The sequence below is a fragment of the Myotis nattereri genome (genome assembly GCF_964212035.1).
Source record: "Myotis nattereri genome assembly, chromosome: 11".
Taxonomy (NCBI): domain Eukaryota; kingdom Metazoa; phylum Chordata; class Mammalia; order Chiroptera; family Vespertilionidae; genus Myotis; species Myotis nattereri.
The window spans coordinates 40,654,564-40,680,474 of NC_138086.1; positions in this window are offsets into that span (position 1 = coordinate 40,654,564).

Consider the following 25,911-nt stretch of genomic DNA (forward strand, 5'->3'; position numbering starts at 1 on the left):
ATCTTTCTACTGCCTAGTTTTCAAATACTATTGAACTTATTCTATATATAAGCACTGAGGCCAGCATCTATAAAAGTAGGGCCTTCCATCTCAGTTGAAATCTCAGTGTGCCAACCTGAAGACTAATGTAACTGTAGTAAAATTTCTGTCCAAACATCAAAATTATAGGTCATCAGAAACAATATGCACAAGATCCTATCCTGATGGATCTGCGTCAAAATATTTAGCTGGAATGTGGGGATAAAATGACTCACATTTTCCTAAATTTTTGACTATTTTTCAAAATGACTAAATTATTGGCTAAGTAATATATTACATCAGACTTAAGTATATGGTATACACATATGCATATCATTTCTTAACATTCTTTCATACTATAATAATCTAATCTCATAAATGGAAGGTAATGCTATAATTATAGCCATAGAATAAAGATGTATGATATATTATGTGGTTACATGACTATGTAGTGTAAACTGCTGGATTTGATATTGTTATCAGTGTTGAAATGGATATTAGCTTACATTTTTATTTCTATTAACTAGTTTTGAAAGTAAAGAGTTTAATATTAGATATCATTTTAGATATGTGGTCATAAAGAATCCTAATTTAAAAAAAAAAAAAAACAGGAAGAGAATCCTGTGTTTTCTTTTCAATGTTTTTATTGATTTTTAGAGAGAGAGAAAGGGAGAGCGGAGAAGGATAGAGAGTCAGAAATATCAATGAGAGACATTCATTGGCTGCCTCCAGTATGCCCCCAATTGGGAATTGAGCCAGCAACCCGGGCATATGCCCTAATCGAACTGTGACCTCCTGGTTCATGGGTCGATGCTCAATCAATACGCAACACCAGCTGGACAACTCTTGCTTTCTTTAAGCATCACTTTGATGTTGGATCAAATGCACAGAAAAACTGTAGCTGTTTTTCTAAAGCTCAAGATTTCACTCTAACTCAAAATTGTTAAAAGTCATAAGTTTATTGTAAAATACTGAGACAATATCTCTACTAATAAAAGGGCAATATGCTAATTAGACCAGGAGACCTTCTGGGAGACCGGCCGGGGAGGGCAGTTGGGGGACATGAGGCCAGCAGGGGAGGGCAGTTGGGGGCCATGAGGCAAGTGGTGTGGAAGGGCAGTTGGGGGCGAGCAGGCAGGCAGGTGAGCAGTTAGGAGCCAGCAGTCCTGGATAGTGAGAGGGATGTCCTAAACCAGCAATCAGACATCCCCACAAGGGGTCCCAGATTGGAGAGGGTGCAGTCCAGGCTGAGGGACACCCTCTCCCCACTGTGCATGAATTTTGTGCACCAGGCCACTAGTTTACAAATAAAAACCAATAACTGGTACACTTCATGTGCCCCTTACTCCTTATTTCCTTATAGTGTAACTGATGTAATGAGCTGCGTTCACATTGCTTCAGAATTTCTGAAAGTATTATTGGGATGCTAAATCATATTGTATATGTCTTTTGGGAGGAATTGAATCTGAAATCATGTGAAGCTATTCATCAATATAATTGTTCATATATATAAGTACTTATTCATACAATATTTTGTGGCAAGACTTTTAGTTACTGTTGCACTGATGATATACATTGTCAGTATCTTCAGACATGTCTTCATAATAAAAAGGAACCATATTGAGATAAATGTTTTATATGCCAACCATTGCAAATACTGTTATTGATCATTTTAAAAAATATCTTTATGTTGAAAATATTACAGCTGTCCCACCTTTTTCTCCCATTAGCCCCTTTTACCCCACTCTAGCCTCTGACAGGCCTTAAGAGTACCACATTTTTTTATTGATATAAACTAAACTATCTGGATTATCAGAAGCAGATAGTTAAACTATTTTCAATATAACAAATATTTATTTTTATTTCACTGCCAATAAATCTTTGATTTTATGATTTAGAAGGGCTCAGTTTTACAAAAGATATTTTTTAAGGTTGTGTGAAAATCAAAGATTATTTTGAATTTATATGACTAGGCATTATATTTTGTGTTCCATAAAGCACATAACAAAACTTAAATATGTAAAACACACTGAAAATAGAAGCTATTCTTAAGCCAACTCCCCACACCCCCTGACAAACTTTTCCTCCATTCCAGATGTTCTGGAAATTCTCACTCCATGTCCCATGGGTCTTTTTTTACAGTTTCATGTGGTCAGCAAGCACTGACAAAGCAACTGCTATAAGTGTGTCTATGCATACACTTATCTAGGAGTTGGAAAGACAATTCAAGGGAAATTCTCTGTGTTTGAGTTTTACTGACGCTTTCATTTGTTTCAGTATGACTTGTCAATTCCTGGATGCATATTTTTAACTTGTTAATCAGAGAAGTATGTGTTAGCTCATCTCTCATTGGAATATTTTGTAGTTAATCTTTATTCTTAGACACATTGCAGCTATAGAAAGCAAAAACTTCCATTTTTAAAACAAGTGAAAATAGCTACTTTTTGATGTGGCCCAACTGAATTCCTATTCTCCCGTAAATATTAACAGGGAGATCATGGTACCATACGTGATATCATTAAATGATATAGCTACCCCAAATTTGGTATTTTCTGACCATTAAGGAATAAACTATACTTAACAAAATTTGGAGTATGCACTGGATTTTCCACAAAGGTGCATTTTATAGGCTTGTTTGTGTTGGCTTGAACCATGGAAGCTGGGGTACTGTACCTCTTTATGCCATAGCTTAGAGGATCGAAAGATGAGGGGTACACCCAGTGACCATCCTAATTTATAACATGGATCATAAAATGCTTTTATCCTGAAGTGAAAGTTGAGGGGAACAAAAGATAAGCAGAGACGTCAAAACTCACCCCAGATCACTGAAGTTGTTGATGTGGCTGAAGGATTGAGGACTGTGGCAACAGAAGTTAGGAGGGTATGGTATTGCCGATAAGGAAACATTAAAGGGGTTCTGCTGTTACTCCCATCTAAGACATGAACCTGAATTGTGTCCTCCTCTTTGTACTGTATTATCTTTGATTCTCAAGGCAGCATAACTGCAGTGGTTAATTTACAAACTGTAAGGCCAGGCTACTCACTAACTTTTTGACTTGTAGGTATAGTGTGCAACTTTCTCTGTGTTGGTTTTATCATCTGTAATACTGGGATGAAAACTATAGTACCTAATCCATAGCATTGTTTTGAGGACCACATTTGATAAAATGTGCCAGAAATTCAAAATAGTGTCAGGAAGCTAGCAATCACTATACAACTGGTTGTTATTATTCACCCCTGAACTTATGTTCTCTAACAGCCATGTTGCACATACTCATTACCTTTTTTTTTTTTCTTTAACAGGAAAGGAATAAAGGGGAGACGAGGTAACATAGGCAGGCCTTTTATACAGCTTTGCCAAAAAGCTGCATTTGACTCTCTCCAAGTCTGTTCCCTGCTGCTTGATGGGGGAAGGGACTGGACAAAGGCAGTTTGCACACATGCCCAGTAAGTTCTGAGTGATATGAGAAGGCACCTATCTGTCTGCCAGTCACACCTGGGAACAAATTAGTAGTCAGGATGGACGTGGTCACTGCAGGGGCACAGAGCCTAGATATGTAAACTTCTATACAAAAAAAGCACACTCTCTTCTCTTTCCTGCTATTCTGTGCCCCTGTGAGTCCTGTTGCAGGGAAATGCGCTCCCCTGCTCCCCCGTGGCTCATGGCCATCTGGGACTCCACGCACGGACTAATGGACTCAGTTAGCTTGGATGCTGAACTACACCCGCTGCAACATGGAGCGGAAGCTCTGGACACTGGCCTTCCTTTGGGCTCTCCTGGAAACCCAGCTGCACCCCTTTCAGGACTGGCTTCAGGGACAGGGGACTTTGGAACCCGAGAAATCTAACTCCATGCAACTAAAGCCTTTTACCACACTTCGTTCTCCCCTGAGGGCTTCTGAACATTCTTATTTCAGTGCTACCCCAAGAACCTTGCTCCCACATGTGCGACAGAGGGATTTGATTCTCTGGTAACACCCTTCATGTCTAAAGTTCTTTATTTTAAGTATTTTATTTTCAATGTTTTGTGAACTTACTGAATTACATCTTTGAACCTCAGGCTAAGAATCTCTGAATAAGAGACTATCTCATGAGATATTTATATATACAGTATAAAATTGTTTGCTTCAACCAAGTTCAAATGTTAACTCTTTCACTAAATAATACCCAATTATAATTTCATTATAAAAATTCTAAAAAATATATGTACATGTTATTTTTAAAATAACATGGTGTTATTCTTTGGGTATAATATCAGCTGTCTTAATGTTAATATATAAAGATCTGAACAAGAGAAGCTACTTTGATTTTTTTTTTTTTTTAATATTCTCTAAAGCCAAGAGCAAGGAATAGCCCTCACACATCGATGCATCAGACAGATGAACCAGGACTCATGTATCTCTAGATCTAACCATTGATTACATTTATGACGTACTCCAGGCCCCAGAATGCTTCCTCAGAGATCGCCATGTTTCCCCAGTGACTTGGCATTTCTTTAAAGAGCTAGAACTGGCCTAGAAAGTTCAGACAAGGAGGTGTTATTGTCCTGTTTTCATAATGTAGTTGATAAGTTCAGATTGCTTTCATGGAATTGCAGAACTAACTGGATGCATCAGAAAACAAAATGTACTGGGCTCCTTCGAAAAAGAATGAAGAAAACCAGTAGTATTTGAGTAAGCTGAGCAAATAAACCACCAACTTTTCTGCTAAGATACACGTAATGCCAATGCTTTCTAATCTGTTACTTCTGAGGTCAAATCACCTTTCCTCAAATTAAAGACAATAAATGTGAGTTTATGACACTAAATGTAGGGTTTTTTTTAAATAATAATTAAACATCTTGCCATAGTACCGCATACTAATTTAGGTCATGTACACAGGACAAATATGCAACATTGAACATCAATTACTAAAGACTGTGCAGAAATAATGAAATTTTATGTCCCATTTCCAGGGAGCCAGAAGAGTTCTCTCATAATTGAAGTCTTCAAACAGACAGGAGAACATTTGGCAGATGATTTGTCTGATTATAACAAGCTATATCCAGAACTAAAATAAAAATAATTCTGAAATGTGATGCTGATTAAGGGAGTACAGCACAGTGAGGTTACCAGTATCTTCCTACTCAAAGGAATTCTATTTTCCAAACATGTAATATTCAATCTATTTCTTACTAGCAGACATTAGGAGAGTAATCATGTATAAGAAAATAACATCAAATATGTATCACTGATTAGCATCAACTGCCAATTATATTATTTTTTCTCAAATAATAAGATACAAAGACATGAATAGAATTCAGCTTCTTTTCTCTTCATCTAGAATGGTCACGTCAAATAAATTACCACTTTCAAGACTGAGTTTCAAATGAATCATAACTGCATCACCAACTAAGCTTACAGATGATATTATGCTGAGGTCTATTTGCCCTCCATTGATGTCATTAACTTAATTAAGGGGAGGGTTGCATGGTGTACTGAGTGCTCACATTCTGAGGTCAGTATTTCTTTAAAAAGCCTAATACTGATTGATACCACCGTTTTGTTTTTACTATGATTTAGTTGCAATTTCAATAATGTTTTCATACTTTAAAAGGAAAGAGAACCACTTCTTACATGAAAGTTATGTTTTCAGTATATAAAAGAGAGAAGAGAGGAATGGAACTGGTTGAAGAGTAGAGCAAGAAGCCCACTCTCTTTGCTTTCGATCCCCTCCAAGTTTTTGAGGGGATGAAAATGACCAAGACAATTACCTTCTTTTCTTACTTGAACCTAAGCTGACAGAAGCAGAGAAGTTTTCTCCAGTCACTTGTCTGAAAAGTAAGAGTCTTTGACTGTTCTGACAGAATAGCTAATAAGCTGTCATTCACTTTATCTCCCTGAAAGCTGTCTCCTGATGTCTTACTATAATATGTTCCTAAAAGTTTCCCCAGCAGCCTGATTCTGCAATGCATGCTAGAACTCCCATTGAAGCATAGATTGTACATCACGCCAACAGATTCTATACATTACACAGAAGAAAACAAGAAGGAAAGCAAATTCTGTTTTCATTCATTTGCATATTATATTACCAGAAGTTTTACCCTTTCCAAATAATACGCAGATGGAAAATTAGGCAACGTGCTGCTGGTCATTACTGTTAGTGCTGTGGTGGTGTCGGGAGAAAGCAGTCAAAGGATTCGTTTTTCTTCCAAGATAATCATACTTTTCAAATGCATCTGAATGACAGCCAAAGGATTACTTCTTATCTGGCTGAAACTCATGCTCTTTCAAACAGTCTTGGATGTAAAAAGAAACCACCTCATTGTACTAAAAAGGATTCCAAGGTCAGCTACAGTTGCCCAGTTTGGAAAGAGGGGTGAGGCAGACACAGCCTGGGCTGTGGTTTCTGCTTCTAAACACTCTGTGTGAGCAGTTTCTGAATGAGCCTGAGAGCTCTAAGGGCTGAGTCTTTATGGCTCTTCTGAGGTACGCATTTGTCAGATTTGTGAAAAGGACAGGAAAGTACTCTGTTCTCTGGGATGGGGAAAAAAACTTAAAGGAAATGACAGGCATTTTAATAATTTATGGCTTCTCTGTCTCCCCAAAGGAAGTCTTCCCAAGAGCCTACTATGTCATTCATATTACAATGATGAGTGAGGAAAGGGGACTGAATTAAGTTAATTACCTGAGCCTTCAGCTCCAATTCCTGCCAGACATGTCCAGGTGATAGGACTATTCCAGACAGGCGTAGAGTAGAGTCAAAAAAATGTCAAGTTCATCCTTCTGCCAGCTGCCATATCTGAAAAGCTGCATGAATCATACTGAAATATTAAATGCTTATATGTGTACATGCATATAGTACCAGCATTTATTTCTAGCTCCAAATAACTTAGTTCATTTAAGTGTGTATTCTTTTCAGTGTTATGAAGGTGAGGAGCCTTCTAAGAGATGATGCAGGTAAGAAAACACTTAGTGGGGAAAGGAAAACAAACAAAAAAAGATCAATGAGGCCACATTTTATGATATCAGTTAGAGAATTAAGAACAGGTATTAAAATGGTGCTAATCTTCCGGGGGAGAAACCTATAAAGAAATAGCTTGATTGCCATTTTACATAACAAAAAAGTGTAAAATTGGGATAATTTTCCCTGAGTGAGTTACATACTGAACTTGTGAGCTTTGGCACCTCCAACTAGATGATTACTTCTTGAAGGACACAGCTATTTGATTCCACTTATACAGAATTTGTAGGGGTGTAGAAAATTTAATTTTTTTCACTTTCAATATAAAAATGGCTTGAGCTACACTTTTAACTTGATAGACAAGATCAATGATGTTGATTTTAGATTTACATTTTGGGAAACAAAAACAATCATGCCCAGCCCGTCTGGGTCAGTGGTTGGGCATCGACCTATGAGCCAGGAGTCAGGGTTCATTTCCTGGTCAGGGTACATGCCTAGATCTCCAGTAGGGGGCGTGCAGGAGGCAGTTGATCAATGAGTCTCTCTCATCTTTGATGATCTATCTCTCCCTTCCTTCCTCTCTGCAATCAATAAAACTATGGACTTTTTACAATATTTATTCTTCAAATTCTTGAGCTCAAAATATCTTTCCATTTATTTGTTTCCTTTTAAATTTATTTTGCTATTGTCTTATAATTTTCAGTGTATACCATAGGCTTTTCATCTCTCTGGTTAAATTAATCTTAGGTACTTTATTCTTTTTGATTTAATTGTAAATGGAATTGTTTATATAATTTATTTTTTCTGATAGTTTTTTAGCGATAGAAACAACTTATTTCTGTATATTTGTATCCTGCAACTTTACTGAATTTATTTACTAGCTCTAACAAGTGATTTTTGGTAGAGTCTTAGGGTTTTCTACATATAATATCTCTTCTGCAAATAGTGACAGTGTTACTTCTTTCTAATTTGTGTGCCTTTTATTTCTTTTTCTTGCATAATTGTTCTGGCTAAGACTTCCACTACGTTGAATAAAAGTAGTGAAATTGGGCATCCTTGTCTTGGTTCCCTATCTTAGAGGAAAAGCTTCCAGCTTTTCACTGTAGCTATGATGTTAGCTGTAGGCTTGTCATATATGCCTTTTATTATGTTGAAGTATGTTCCCTCTCTACCCCTCTATACCAACAAAGGTTGAGAATATTTTTAATCATAGATAAATATTGAATATTTCAAATGCTTTTATTGTATCAATTGATATGATTGTGTGATTTTTTAAAAATATATTTTATTGATTTTTTACAGAGAGGAAGGTAGAGGGATAGAGAGTTAGAAACATCAATGAGCGAGAAACATCGATCAGCTGCCTCCTGCACACTCCCTACTGGGGATGTGCCCGCATCCAAGGTACATGCCCTTGACCAGAATTGAACCTGGGACCCTTCAGTCCACAGGCCGATGCTCTATCCACTGAGCCAAACCAGTTAGGGCTAATTGTGTGATTTTTATCTTTCATTTTGTTAATGTGTTATATCACATTGATTGATTTGTGGATGTTGAGCCATATTTGCTTCCTTGGAATAAATTCTACTTGATAATGATGTATGACCTTATAATGTAATGTTGAATTAAGTTTGCTAATAAGTCATTAAGGATTTTTGAATCAGTGTTCATTTATATTGACTGGTAATTTTATTTTCTTGTGCTGTCCTAGCCTAGTTAAGGTATCACAGTAATGCTGGCCTCATAAAGTGAGTTTGGAAGTGTTCCCTACTCTTCCATTTTTGGAGGACAGATTTAGAAAATATAGTATTAATTCTCAATTTAATGTTTGGTAGAATTCACCAGTCAAGCTACTGTCCAGTATTTTTGTTTATTGGAAAGAAAAATAATTATGTTAAATGTTATTTCCAGTAAATTTTCTCCAAAGCACTGTGACACAATTCACTGGAGATCAAGTGGATAATTCTATTTTGTCTTAATGCTTTTAGCGTAGTGAGTCTTTTTTTTTTTAATACTTTCATTATCAATAGCGTTTCTCTGTTCTCTTAAATTATAATATATCCTGGTAGGTTTTGTAGACGGTCCATAAATAAGTTCCTGGAAGAGGCCTATGAAAATGTCTAGACATATGGAATCTTAGTGGCAAACAGATTGTAATAAAAGAGGGCGTCACACATCCTCACTGTTTCCACCCTATATATACACACAAGTGTATTAATACCTACATTTGTACATGAATTATTATACTGACTTTCTAAATAATAAGAGAAAAATAAACTATTTGAAACTATATGAAAATGCATCCCCAAATTCCTAACAGGTTTTGTAACACCACACATTCTCATTCTTTTCATAATAGTAGCCGTCCTCACTACCTCTCACAAAGTTCTTTCAAAGTTCAAGTGAAATAGCAAACATAAGTGTCATTGCTTACTATAGGGGAAAACAAAAACTATAGAACTCATAGCACTAAATCTCTGCCTCCATAATTCATACTGACAGCACAAACCAAGGTATGCAAAGCATTGTTCACTTGGAATAGCTTTACAGCTCTCTTTACTAGTAAAACATATTACACCATGACAAAAGGCTGAACCTGAGCATTGAGTCTTTAACCAAGAGTAGGTATCAAGAGCAAAAACTGTCCTGTGTCAGTTTTTCTATTAATTGGGTGACATAAATTTACTAACACATTCAACACAAGATAGCTTTTGAGCACAATATGTTAGGGCAGTGGTCGGCAAACTCATTAGTCAACACAGCCAAATATCAACAGTACAACGATTGAAATTTCTTTTGAGAGCCAAATTTTTTAAACTTAAACTATATAGGTAGGTACATTGTTATTAACTTAATTAGAGTACTCCTAAGGCTTAGGAAGAGCCACACTCAAAGGGCCAAAAAGCCGCATGTGGCTCGTGAGCCGCAGTTTGCCGACCACGGTGTTAGGGCATTATTTAAGACACTTGGTAATTAACCTCTCTCAACCTCATATTTTTCCTCAATAGAGTGTGAGGGGAAAAAGAGTTGGTCCAGTCCAGAAGTGTTCTGTCTAAAATTCTAAATTCTTTGATAAGAAAAGGACAATTGGGAGAAACACATTTAAACACAGCCAACTCTAGGAAACACATTTAGAAGCACTGAAAATAAGCATATGATATTAATGGCATTCTGAAGAGAATATTTTTTTACTGGGAACTGTATTTTAGAAATTTATAAGATTTATTATGATATATGGAAATTCATGCAGCCCACATCTTCAGTTTCTAAAAAAAAATTTTTTATAACATCATTGGAGACAGTAATAGCACATCTGACTGCCTAAATTTCCTGGGGGAAATATAAAAATATTCTTTGTTTTTCATAGATATTCAATCTGTAAACCATTTACCACACCACCAGGATGAAGCACACAGACTATTACATTTGGCAGCTATTTTATTATATCTTCTTTGGTTTTTTTAAGCAGTTTGTCAAGATTGGGTGTAACTTATGACAGAGTTTGTATGGATCTATTCCTTCAGAGTTGTGTCATTATTTTGCTTAAATTCTATTAGCTATGCCTACCCCTAAGTAGTGGTTATCTTTGAAGACTCACGATTGTGCTTTGGCTTCACAAGATATATGGTCTTTAAAATTATCATGTAAACGACTAAAGAAAACCTATTCTGAGATACAGCAGGGTTATTGTATGCCACATGGACTATTTCAAAGGGTGGCTAATATCACTCTTGCAATATATTGTCCACAGAAAAAATATGCAGGTTTTATATGAGTGCTTTTCCTCACAGTTTCACCCTGAGACTTAACTGAAGCCATGTGTTTAGTGAGATCTATAAGAAGAAACAGGCTGACACTATTTTATGTCTATAGGGGATAGAACATTGCCTGATATTAATTAATTTATTAGGACAGGAGCACCCATTAGCTACCATTTAAGGTAATCAGAGTGAAAAAAAAAATGATTGACTAGGAAGTTGAAGGTCTGTTTGCCAAAGCTAAATAACATTATTTTGTGATAAGAACACCTTGCATTTGCATGGGAATTTATTATTTTCAAAATGCTTCATAAATGACATCTCATGTAATTCCTAACATACAATTTTTTAGGTAATTGGAGCATGTTCAATAATAATAAAAATAATAAAAGGAGAACAACAAAAGCCCCTTTTTGTGCCAGTTTCTATTCTCTTTGCTTTACAAATAATAATTTATTCAATCCTCGCTATTGTTCTGAGTTAGGTACTTTTAATGCATCTATTTTACAGATAAAGAAAATAAATCAAAGAGGGATTAAGTAACTTGTCAAAGGAGACAAAGTTAACAAATGGTGAAGCCAGGCATTCTGCTGGTGTTGCATCAATAATAGTCTAACTTGGTTACAGCCACTTAGCGCGTTTGGCAAATACATTTGTGTCTTTGAGTAAGTCAGTTTTAAGATAGGAAAAAGAAAAAGGCACTTAAGAGACCCCGAGCTACTGATTAGAGTGAGAATAAATGAACAGTATTTTTGCTTAATGTGTTTTCATCTTTGGTAATGACCATTTTAATCACACTTATTAAAATATCCATGAGTGTTTTGATAGTCATTCAAAACACCTGATAGAGATTCAAGACTGTCCCCTGTTCTAATGTAGTATACTAGAAAGTAGCTGAGTGGATAGGAACTAAATATTCCCTTATATCTTCCTCTGGCCATGTGACTGATTCTCACAAAATGTGACCCACGGTGATTTAGACGAATTAGAGCTTTTCCCACTATCTCTTCTCCCATTTCCCCACTTAAAGATGATGACCAGGACAACCCTAGAAACCTTTTGAGGATTAAGGAAAGTGTCAGACAACCTGGAATGTTCATTTTGAATTGTTGTGAATGGGCCATCATGGTTTAGGATTATAACTTTGGGCATTCTTTATTTAACAGCATTCTCACTACCTTATACAAATGCCTATTTAGTGAGTTACTATTTTAAAAGCAAAAAAAAAAATGATAAAGTCACAAACCCAAGTTAATTTTATATATATATATTTACATATATATATATACTAGAGGCCCCGTGCACAGATTTGTGCACTGGCGGGGTCACTTGGCCTGGCCTGAGGGGATCGGGCTGCAACTGGCTTTCTGACATCCCCTGAGGGATCCCGGATTGCAAGAGGGCGGTTCTCAGGTGACACACCCCGGAATTGGGCTCCCTCCCTCTGGTTACAGGTGTGTCACCCTAGAACCACAGCTGCCAAGTCATTGCAGCTCAGCAGCTCCTGCATTGAGCATCTGCCCCCTGGTGGTCAGTGCATGTCATAGCTACTGGCTGGTTGGCTGGTCGCTTAGGCTTTTATATATATAGATATAATCTCCAGTACAGACAGGAGCGGCAAGTTTGTAGTTTCTTACCTTTCAGGCCCACAAGCTCAGCTCAGACAGGCAATAAAAAAGACATATATTCTTAAGATTACTTCTTAAAAAATGAGAATTATAATTTCAAACTAGTAAATAGAAAAATTTACCAAATAGATCTCAAAACAAGTATAAGAAAAAGCCAAGAATTAACACTAGCTGGTTTGGCTGAGTGGATAGAGCATTAGCCTGCAGACTGAAGGGTACCAGGTTAGATTCTGGTTAGGGGCACATGCCTAGGTTGTGGGCTCAATACCCAGTCGGGGGCATTCAGGAGATAGCCAATCAACGATTCTCTCTCATCATTGATGTTTCTATCTCTTTCTCTCTTCCTCTATGAAATCAAAAAAAAACATATATTTTTAAAAGAAAAAAAAAACAGAATTAGATGTTAGAAAAATATTTTTAAAATAATAGAAAAATATTTTAATAGTCTCTGGAAATTTAAATTTCTATAAAAGGAGTTTTATATTTACCAACACGACAGACTTAATATCAGATAAACTTCCCCAATAAAGAATATTTTAAAGTGTTTGAGGGAATATTAATGATGGAGGATTTTTTTTTTAAATGGTAGTGATGACAATAGTTTAATCTTTTGCAATTCCCACATGAAAATATAGTAAAATTAATTATCAAAAACAAAAATTGGTGGGCAAGATTTAGAACAAAACTAGGTGACAAGTTATTCCCTTGGATTTCCCCCCCAAAAAAGTAGATTGAATTTAAAACAAACAAAACAAAAATACCCCACTAAACTTGAATAATATATATATATATATATATAAGGCTAATATGCAAATTGTCCTCTTGGGAGTTCGACCAGAAGAACCGGAGTTCAATCACTCACTATGACGTGTGCTGACCACCAGGGGCAGTGCGGAACATGATGGGAGACCGGTGGCGGCGGCACTGAGGGAGCGAGGAAAGGAGGAGGTAGGGAGGTGGGGAGGCCAGGCCTAGAGACCCTACCCTGCACGTATTTCGTGCACCAGGCCTCTAGTATCTATATATGTGAGGCAGAAAGCAAAGGGAAGCTACACCTGACAGTAATGAGAACAGTAGAAATCACTGTAGGCCAATTTGGGAACAGTTTCCCAATGAAATAATCAATTGGCACCCAGGCTCTGCATAAACACTAAAGGACTAGATGATTCTAGCCTTTAAGAATTCCCCAAACCTACTAGCCAGAGCTTCCTGACAGGGCAGAGCTAATGCACTGAGGAGAAATTGCTGAGTGGAATAAAATTAAGCAAGGTATTGGCAGGGAAGAAAGAAAACGTCTAGATACAAATGGGTAGGGTTAGCATTCCAGAAAACCTCAGAAAGCATGCTAGTAATTATTTTTTACACTCTTAAAAAATAACAGAAAATGAAGAACTAAAAAAAAGTCTCTGAACCATGCCTCCTTTTTAAAATTTCAGAAAAATTACTTTGTATAAAAATAAGCAACAAATAATTATCAAGATCAAATTCCATGCATATTTATTATAAGAAAAATAAGGTGCAAAATAATATCCCTACAGAAAATAAAAATTTTAATATTAGCTTGTCATTTAAAATGGCATAAGGCATGAAAGAACAAAGTACAGGAGTATTAAGACAAAACAGAAAACAGGTGACACAAGTCTTGAAAGGATTTGAAAAAAAAATAATGGCAATGTAAGTAGAGGAAACACAGTAAATAGTTACAATAGAAACTGACATTTAAATTTAGAAGATTAAAAGAAAATTTAAAAAAATAAACATTCAAAAACGGCAGTTATTAAAGATAAGTCAAAAAGATAAAAAAATATATATACATGATAAGATGTTTAAGAAGAAACCAAAGTAGGGAAAAATAACAAATATAAAAACAACCTATAACAAGAAATTTTTATTACATTAAAAATACAAAAATTCACACTGAAAAAAGCACATTGATTATCTAAGAACTTTGATCCAGAATGACCAACTCCAATACTTATTTTATTAAAATTATTGAATTTTAAAAGATTTTTAAAAACAAAAGTTGATTTGGGCATCAAAACAAAGTTTACATGAATTAGGAAATTAAATTATCATTAAACTTTCAACAATAATGCTTTTTTGTCAAAATATAAATGTGAGTCAGCATAAAACCTGGCAAAACTGAGTAATTTACTAAAGAACGATCTTCCAAATGTCTTTGAAGGCATTGTCATTAGGAGGGTGGTGAGCAGTAAATATATAGTTCCTTATAGAATTAAAATTAAAGGCTTAAATATAAAAGAGAAAAGTAGGATACTATATACCCAGACACTGTAAATATAATACAACTATTAAAACTGAGGGAATTTGGGAAGGCTTATGCAAAAAAGTTAAACTGTTCTCTCTAATTATTATGTGATTGAAGTATTTATATAATTTTTCTGGGAATGTTGTATGTATAATGTGAAATATATTAGTGCTTATGGAATATACAAATTGTATTCTTTCAAGTGACCCCAGAGAACTTGGATTCTCAGTGTGAAAGAAAGGAAATATGAATATATATATATATATATATATATATATATATATATATTCCTGTGGTCCTAAAGTTTAATGGAAGTAGTATCAGAAAGTGGGAACAGATGTTAGAATGACTACAGAATTGCTACAAGACTCCCCCAAATCACTACATTTTTAGTGGCAGGTAACATTGCATAACGTTTTATTTAAATGCCATCTTTATGGAGATGCTCCTGATATTCTGCAAAAAGAATTGATCTCCCCTCTTCTAGGGGGATATCTTCTAATATCTTATAACACTACCTATATTTCTCATATGATGATTTCATATTTTAGTCATTATGTGCATATATTTTATATGTATTCAAGGAAATAAATTATTTGTGAAAAAGATCCACGCCTCCTTTAGCTTCCTATCCTTTGTCCAATATCCCATATATCACAAAGAAAAGTCATTTTTCTAAAAAAAATAGGTAATTTAGATATTAATTCTATTAATAACAATTTAAATACTTTGAGATTTGATCAGCTAATTTCACATGTTCCTAAGGAATACATGTGGATAGCCATATGTGACTGGTAATAATATGCCTATTGTTTCGAACTAAGAATTACTGATGATTGACATTGTAGTGTACATTGAATAAAATAATACTAGAAGAGCAAAGTGACAAAAACAAGCTTAACTCAAGAAATTAACCCTGAATAATTTACTAAACATGAAAATGTACATGATTTAATTTTAAAAGTCAATCTAGAAAGTTGAATAGAGACCAAAGGGATGAAAAAAGTACTGCCATGGCAAAGCAAAGAGTTTCTAAGTTGTTTAAAGACACCGTGTGTAACTGATGAACGGGATAAGCTCAAGAGAGATTTTAGACACCAGGAAGAGGCTTGGAACTGCCATGACCTTATGGGAAGAGGAGCATTTCCTGTCCTCGGAATCTCCTTCATGCTAGTTAAGCCAGAGCATGAGAAGAGAGGGTAGGTAGAACAGAGTAGGGCTTAGAGGTTGAGCCTGGGTTACTGCGATATTCAGACATTAGGGAGAAGGGAAGAAAGCAACAGAGACTGCAAGTTGGGTGGGGCGGAGTCTCACAGACTCACTAGGCAGAGTGAATGGTGTTAGCCATGTTGGGATGGAGACTCAATATGGAGCCCTCCTGAGCCTGCAGAAGCGGAGGCTCAGCAAAGGAGCAACTGCTGCTGCTTCTAGTATTTCTATCTTGGAGAAAGATGCCCCTCAAACCCTTCCCCTGAAGCCAGACCACTCAGCTCCTCCCCATATGGCCCTGGTGCTTTTCAAGCTGATTCCCAGCTGACTCATTGGAGCTCAGAGTGAGTGAGTCTGTCAGTGAGTAAGCGTGCAGTCCCTTTAAGAGCAAAGCCTGGGACTCCAGAGCCCTCCGTCTCACTCAGCCACAGTGCCTGCTGGTTTTCACAACTAGAAGTCATGGGGGCTTCTCTTCCCAGCACTGGAATCCTGGACTGAGTGCCTGATGTGGGCAGGGCCTACTCACTCCTCAGGCGGGATCACCACAGAAAAGAATGCTCTTTTGATTTTTTTCCTTTTGTTTTTATTTTTTAAATTATTGTTGAAAGTATTACATATGTCCCCTTTTTTTCTCCCATTGACCTTTTATAGCTTTCCCCTGCCCCCAGCCCCAGGCCTCCATCCCAGGTATTGTCTGTGTTCATGGGTTATGCATATATGCATACAAATTCTTTGGATGATCTCTTCCCACCCACCTACCAACCCACCCACCTCCACCTTCCCTCTGATTTTTAACCATCAGCCTGTTGAACATCTCCACCTATCCTTCCGGTCTTGAAGTGGCTTCTTATATATCCTTAGATATAGGACTTCTTTTCAGCTAGATTTCAGGTGGTTCTCAATGATGATTGTTCTGTAGTTCAGTTGTAATCTTGATGTGATCATGGGAGAAGACAAATAAAGCACTTACCTATTCTGCCATCTTGACTGGAAGCTCATAAAATTTGTTTTTAAAGTGTTTTCTCATATTTGTATTAAAAGGTGAATAATAAATTACTCTAAAGACAATATGGGGAAATCTTGATTTTGAGATTAAGTTATTGGCTGAGTATGATATTTATTGGTGGGTTCATATATGTGCAATATACCAATTGTCTTAGTAATTGACAAGTTTGCAATACTTTTTTAAATAAAAACTTCATATCAAAATTTTAATTTTTAATAAGAGGAATGGCTACTAATAGAAAAGTTACATTTGTGTTTTATTTGATTTCTTATACCCTAAAGTGCTTAGTTTCTGTAGCTTAGTCTGTATTAAAAAATACTTCGAGAGTTATAATGATTTTTTCCCTAAAAAGAAGGGGGGGGGATTTTAAAATTTCTTAAGGATGTTTTTCTCTAATTAATTGAGTTGCACATGTCTTTCCTTCAAGCTATATTGGATAAAACTACATAATACAGTGTGTTGACATATATGAGTTCACCTGACGACATGTACCATTTCCAGTTCTTTATGAATATCATATGTCAAATACCTGTTCTACTCACTCTAAAACTATATATACAGAACAGGTCTGTTACACTAACAACCCAAGGAAAGTAATAATCAATTTTAAAAGTATTCTTATTGTGCCAAAGGTTCATTACTACTACCTACAACTATAAGTGAAGTAATTACATACATGTCTAATTTTAGTTCTTATTATTTAAATGCGTTCTGATATTCAAGTGCTTATGCTTTCTGGATTATTCACATTTCATTAAAGCATTCAAGTCTTGCCAAAGCCTTCAACTCTTAGAAACCCCATGGGGAATTATTCCAATAAGCTTTCAGTGTTTTATATACATAAAACTACATTTTTTTTGCTGGATTCTGTACTATGTAATCAGCATCATTGAAAGGCTATGAATCTACCTGAAACGTTATGTCTGTAACCTAAATGAGGGGTTGAAGTAACCAGTCTTTCTAATGTTATTTCTTAAGATACAAATAATTATTTTATCAAAAAGCTGTCATTTATGAAAAGATATAGTGTATCAAAAACTCTGCTGCTATGAAGAATAGCACAGATAGTTAATTACATAGTTAAACCAAATGTCAGGTACCTATGTACATAGATCATGCTTTACTACTATTTCTCTATGGATAAGACATGGGAAGATAGACAACTAGTATACATCACCATGACCTTGATAGGTTGACTGCCTTCTGATAGAGACAGAGAGAAGGAAAAGGCAAGTCTCAGGAAAACCATAACCATGACCAGCAGACCCTGAGCTGATGAATAATTACTCTGACACATGATTGCTGTGAAAGAGAGGGCTAAGGGACTGCTTGGCTATAGAAACCAAACAGTCCCATTTGCCTGTCTCCTTAGGCTTTTATTGTAACAGCAGCTTGAACTAAAGTTAACTTTTAGATACTATCAACAGGGTAAGCATTTTTTAGAAGACACATGGGTCTGCAGTGTCCTTTAAGCAAGGATGTGTAAAGATTAAGCATAAAGATTCCAGTAAACACTTGGGGGCTCACAAGTACACAGTCCTTCTTAGAAAGGTCAAGGAACAATCAGGGGTGGTTGCCTTCAGCCAACTGCCCCAGGAGGTTCCAACCTTTTAGAGTTTTCTCCTTACAGATTTTCCAATCAGGTCCCATGCTTCCCCACAAAAACCACAACCAAACAGACTTTCCTTTTGTTAATCCTCACCTGAAGATATTTTCCCCATAGATTTTTTTAGAGAGAGTGGAAGAAATGGGGAGAGACACAGAGAGAAGCACTGTGAGAGAGACACATCAATTGGTTGCCTCCTACACTCACCCCGATGGGGCTAGATATCTAGCCTGCAACCAAAGTATGTGCCCTTGACCAGAATCAAACCTGCCACCCTTCAGTCTGCATGCCAATGCTGTAACCACTAAGCCAAACGGTCTAGGGCCAAGCAGACATTTGCATGGCCTGTCTCTTGCTAAGAGACACATTTGATCTTAGTTACACAGAGCAGTAGAATTCAATGAGTCACTGAATTGAGGTTTAAAAAATGTGGAGTCCTGAGACCATCCTATTTATTCTCCAGGCTATTTAAATGGTGACTATAGGGAGCATTAGAGTTAACCAAAATAATATTGTGTGTTAACTCTACTTTTATTTTAATTTTTAAAAAAGGTAGTTTACTTACTAGGTTAGGATGATAGAGCTAATTTAAGATTTATAACTGTAATTAAAAGCAGATATTTATCCCATGGCATAATCTATACTAATAAAAGCCTAGGTGACCCTCGTACCCTCGTGCCCTTGCACGACGCCCTCACGTCATCACAAGATGGCCACCCCCATGTTGTCACAAGATGGTTGCCCCCACATTGTCATAAGATGGCCGCTCCCATGTCATCACAAGATGGCCACCTCAAGATGGCTGCCACAAGATGGCTGGCAGGGGAGGGCAGTTGTGGGTGATCAGGCCAGCAAGGGAGGGCAGTTGGGAGCAATCAGGCTGGCAAGGAGGGCAGTTGGGGGCAATTGGGCTGGCAGGGGAGCAGTTAGGCATCGATCAGGCTGGCAGGAGAATGGTTAGGGGGTGATCAGGCAGGCAGACAGAAGCGTTTAGGGGCAATCAGGCAGGCAGGCGAGCGGTTGGGAGCCAGCAGCCCTGGATTGTGAGAGGGATGTCTGGCAGTTGGACATCCCCCGAGGGTTTCCAGATTGGAGAAGGGTGCAGTACAGGCTGAGGGACACTCCTCCATGCATGAATTTCGTTCACCGGGCCACTAGTATCCAATAAAGAAAGAAATGTATCTAATTTTTAAGCTTTATATAATCCTAAACCTCTAGTCTCAAATATAGAACATATTCTCTAATATTTTACCATTTTGCTATATGTTTTCTGTCTAGTTATCTATAATTCCTTTCTAATCATTTGAATAGAAGTCATATTTTCTACCTTTAAATACTTTAGCACCTATTTCCTAGGAACAAGGGTATTTTTTCTTTTTTCTTTTTTTAAATATATTTTATTGATTTTTTACAGAGAGGAAGGGAGAGGGATAGAGAGTTAGAAACATCGATGAGAGAGGAACATCGATCAGCTGCCTCCTGCACACCGCCGACTAGGGATATGACCGCAACCAAGGTACATGCCCTTGACCAGAATCGAACCTGGGACCCTTCAGTCTGCAGGCTGACGCTCTATCCACTGAGCCAAACCGGTCAGGGTGGATATTTTTTCTTTTATAAAACAGTAAAATTACAAAATCAAGCAAGTTAATTTTGGTACATAATCGTATCTACTTTACAGTCATATAAAAATTTAATTTATTAATGTCTATTTGGCTTTTTTTCCCCCTCAGTGTTGATTGAATCAATGAACATGCATTGCCTTTCATAGAAAAGTCTCTTTATTCTTTTTTAATCTAGAACAGTTTCTCAGTTGTTTTTTATTTTTTTCATTTCATGAATGTGAATGAGCAGAGGGCATTACATTTGTAAAATGTTCCCTTGGTTAAGGTTTTTGATATCTTCATGGTCAGGTTTATGTTCTATAACTTCAGTAAAGTAATACTGATTTTGTATTCTTCTCAGCCTATTACATGAGTAAGCACATAATACAAATTTGCACTCTTATTGGTGATATTAATTTTAATTACATGGTTAAAATAGAATCCATCATGTTATGTTACAGTAAAGTTATTTTTTCTTTATAATTAAAAAGTTTGTGGTAAGACTCTTAGATCTCATATAATACTAGAGGCCCAATGAACAAAGATTCGTGCAAGAATGGGCCTTCCTTCCCTGGCTGCAGGCACTAATTTCGCTCTGGCCCGGAGCCACCTTTCCACCTTCTCTTGCTTCCCAGAGGCCTGGAGCTGCCAGGGGTGGTGCAGAATGCCTGCATCATCACCATGGCGATGATGCAAGCATCTCACCCCACCCCTGGCTGCTTGGTGCCTGCATATGCAAATTAGACCACCAAAGATGGCAGGTTAATTTGCATACTCACTCCTGATTGGCTAGTGGGCATCATGAAGGTACAATTTGTATCTTTCTCTTTTATTAGTGTAGATACTTTTCCTCAGCAAACATAAAGAAATTTGTCATATCATCTACTAATGATTCTTGCCTGAATCAGTAATTGCTGTCATGGTTGTGAAACAATGATTTTTCTAACTCCAGCATTGTTTCTACATTTTTGTTAGCATTCCACTGAACAGAAGAACTTTCTCTTCTCCCACAATTACTTATACATTTTTATTTTTTTAACATAAAAGGTGAATTATTAGGCATTTTCATTAAAATCAGAAGCAGCTAGAAATATTTTTATTTATCCTTTATTGATTATGGTTCTGAAATATTTTTACTAGGATACTGAAACATGATGCAGACAGACATAAGTGACCTAACAGAAAAATGGAGAGATAATATTATCATTGTTTTAGTTCATTGAATATTGCATAAAAAAATGGAAGACAGACAACTTAAGAATTCTTACACTTTATAGAATAGTATAAAAATGTAGCTATATGTTGTTCATTATATTCCACAAATGAGTGAGATCATGTGATATTTATCTTTCTCTGACTGGCTTATTCCACTTAGCATAATGTTCTCCATGTCCATCTATGCTATTGCAAATGGTAAGAGTTCTTTCTTTTTTACAGCAGCATAGTATTCCATCGTGTAGATGTACCACAGTTTTTTAATTCACTCATTTGGGGGTTGCTGGGGAGAGGTCAATGGGGGGAAAAGAGACATATGTAATACTATATGTAATACTTTAAACAATAAATAATTTTAAAATAAATAAATAAGAAAATGTAGCTATATATAATTGAAATATATACTAATCAATGGCTGATAGATTTATATTCACAGTAATGATTAGTTTTAAATAAAAGAAATACAAATTAAATATCCAAAATAATAAAACAAGTCATCTTACTTGGGTAGGAAACATATAAATTAGCAGTGATTATAAGATATGTATTATTTTAATATGAATAAAATTATAAAATTTTACTACTAAATATATAGTTATTTGAAAAATGAGGTGTTTATTTTTTGAAATTTTTATTTGAAAGGATAGCTAAAATAACTTTTTTAAAAAAACAAAAATTAGTGTGGCTTTTGCTACTAAACATTACAACATAATAAAAATTATAAAAGTGTGGTGTTTGCATAAAAGTAGACGAATAAAGAAAAAACGTGGATATCACAAAGAATTTCCATTATAAACAACAATCGTATATAATAAAAGTCTAATATGAAAATTGCTCCCTTGACTGTGAGTTCCACCAGGAATTCAACAGGGAGTTTGACCAGGGGGCAGGGCCAGGCCTGCCTGCCAATCGCCCGCTGCCCCTCCGCCTGGCTGGCCCAGCCCAATCGACCCTGATTGGGGTGGGCTGACTGGACCCCACTAGTGCACAAATTCATGCACCGGGCCTGTAGTATCTAATAATTTAAAAATCACCATTAGTAAGTTGTGAATTATTCATTACATGGCACTGTGAAAGCTAGAAAGCAAAATTTGGGTGGCGGGGGGACAGCAAATTCTCACATTCATCACAGACAGTTTTCTATTAAGTGGCCTAACTAGTTAACTATAACAGTGGTCAGCAAACTGCGGCTCACAAGCCACATGCGGCTCTTTGGCCCCTTGAGTGTGGCTCTTCCACAAAATACCACATGCGGGCGTGCATGTACAGTGCGATTGAAACTTTGTGGCCCATGTGCAGAAGTCGGTATTTAATGGAAGAGCCACACTCAAGAGGCCAAAGAACCTCATGTGGCTCGCGAGCCACAGTTTGTCGACCACTGAGTGAAAATATAATGAAATATACCTAGAATTTCTCAGTAAAATTATATTCATTTTGGTCTTAAATACACATCTACTTGTTACATACACATATCCCTGGAGGAAATTATGTTCTCCATCAAATGAGCTAAAATTCCATTGCTATTGCTTACAAGTTATTTTTGGACTTTTAGGTGAGACAATTTTTCCTGCTGGCACACTCCTACACATTGTAGATTTAATATTATTTTCCCTGAACCCTAGGTAATAAATACATACAGAACCTCTCAGTAATAACTCATTTTCAAATATCCCCTAAATTGATAATTGAAAGAAAACTTTTTTTTTCAGATACACAATAGACAACTTCATGGATAAAGGAAAATAAACGTAGAGGTGTGAGAGTACAAATCATAAATTTTAATTGTTTTTGCATATATCTAATTCAAATATATAAGTAAACTTTTAGCAAATAATCTTAATACAAGAAACTATAATTTTTGCTTCCATGTCCATGGTATGAATTGATCTTCTCAATCTCATTATCCACAGTTTAGCATTGGGATTAAGAGTAGAGTGAGGTTGAGCTCTCTGGACCATTAAGTACTATAGAAAGGAAAGGCCTCAAAGTTACGGGTATATTGAGATACGTTGTTTGAATATACTTTTTGTAGGAAGTACGGCAACCAATGAAATAAAACCTGGACAACCTTTTTTAATTCCTTAGAGTTTATATAGTTATTTAAATATTTTAGTAGGATGACTTTCTAGTGAAATGGGACTAATGCCAATTAGATTTAAAATGATCTATAGCCATAAAATCAACTCTTTCTACATATGTTCAGGCATGCCATTTTTTAAGCCACTCATAAAAAAATGAAAGACATTGAAATTTCAAAAGAAAGAAACTTAGCAGTGATATGAAGCAGCCTCCACATGTCATCTATCCTATAATCCATGTAAAATTGCTTAAAAAGAAAAGTCAGAATGTGTTGGCCAAGGAAGAAACGGCATACTGGATCTATCAACTTCTTCCGTGGGGAGTTTTAGTACAACCCAATCTTAGATATCCATGTTGTATCTAAATGAAATGTTGAAAACAAAAATGCATGACAGAAAAATGGTTATTAAAAAGGCCATTATTTTATATAAATAAGTATAAATATAACATTGTGTCACCATAGAAACATTCCTTTTAGTGGTTGCATGGTACCTATTCATTTTAAGCAATGAAAATATTTGAATACTCTTTACTACAGGAGTTGTTGTTGAGAATGAAAAATGATTTAAGAAGATTTGTCATTAAACTCTCACAAGATTTTAAATCTTCAATAATTCTATTCTTGGTCCTGCAATGGATATTAGCAGAGTTCAGATGTTCACCTCTCATGTCTCTCAAACAGTGGAGCATATGGCACATGGTCAACTCTAATATCTCATACCCATGAGTGCTGCACTTACTTGAGAATCATTCTCGGTGTCATTGTAACACTGCTTTTCATAAAGTCCATTGAGTGGTCAGAGTTGGAAATGGCTGACAACATATAAAAAACACATGTCATGTCCATAACTGTTTTTAGTTTACACAATTCTGACATAAGCACTGGTCATATTTTATATATTAACCTTTGAGGGAGACAATATATCTCTGTTTTATAAATGAGAAAAGGGACATTTGGAAAGCTTAAGAGATTTGTCATGGTTCATATGTCCTTGTTCTTCAGAGATGAGTTTGATATCAAATTCTAGGATTCTTAATCTTATATGAGTTAACTATTTGTGTATTTGTGCTCTGCCTATACATATTCAAGGAAAATTCTCAAGTCCCCATAATCTTATAAAGGACATTTTTTAGACCTTGAAATGTTCTGAAATAGAACAGATATGATTATTTCAAAGAGATGCAATATATTTTAGTTAAAAATTATAATTACCTTGATATATCTATTTAAAATTGGCACATAATGCAATATACAGATCATGTAACATAGAAATGTACACTTGAAACCTATATAATCTAATTAACCAATATATTTAATAAAAAAATCATAGGGACAATAAAAACAAGATAAAATACATGTATTTATAATTTTAAATAATCTACCAAAATAAAAATAATAGTGAAGAAACATTAAAATATTAAGAAGTGAAAAGGAATTTTAATTTATAATACAAGCCAATGTTAAAGGTTTATGTATGCTAATACCATGTACTATATTTAATATAAAGCTTAGTGAACAATCTACATTTTTTAGCTCCTAGTGAACAGGTTGTGAAATTGTTAATTATCAAAAAAATTAATAATACTAATGGTAGAAATTATAGCAGAGTAAATGGGTAAAACTTTATTTTTAAAATGAGCTAACTTTAAAAAAATGAATAAAGGGTAGAGCTAGAGAAAGTATTAAAACCAAAGACTGGATAAGTTTTTGGGAAAAAAAATAAAGTATTTTCTTATGTTTGCACTGTTAATAATATGCATTTGTTATATTACACATAGGGTCAGACTATATAACATGAATCCATTTATTCAGTAGATCATTTATTACAACATATATCCTATTACCAATTCTGTTATCAAAGCGTCAAAAATTAAATTCAGGCATTCAGTCAAATACTGTTAGCAATTAATAACATCGTGTATTTGAGAACTAAATGTCCAATCACTGAGCCTCAATAAAGGGAGCTTAATTGTTAGGGTTTTTGTGGCAACAAGACACTTATCTCAAGGGAGAATGAAAGTAGGATGTTTAATGTAAGCAGCCTTCACAGTGCCCAGCTCCACTACTTCTTAGCAATGAGTCAGATCTAATGTAATAGTTTGCCATTGCAAAAACAAGTCTACATTCTACATATTTATTTTGTTTTTGCTCCTAATTCTGCAATGATCTTGTCCTCTACCATACCTCACCACCAACTTCCAAGTGAAAAATTTAGACTTTAGTATTATCAATAAATATTGCTTTCTCTAAAAAAATTGGGAGACATTTTTAGTATCCCAATTCAATCTAGAGTTTATTGATCTAATCACATTTTATTATCCCTCACTTTTCTTATATCAACTTACCCTTTAACCTATCTTGGATTTTATGGCCCTTATATATGACATCAGCTCTCTTGACCAATCTAGCCCAGTTATACATCCTTGGGATAACCTTGATCGTAATTGAATTCATTTCTCTATTTAGTTTATGGTGTCCCTATAAAGCTAAACATGCTTATAATTGCGCCACCATTCTTACTCATCTTATCTTAAATACAGGATCTTTATTTCTGCTCACACTGATAGTGGACTACA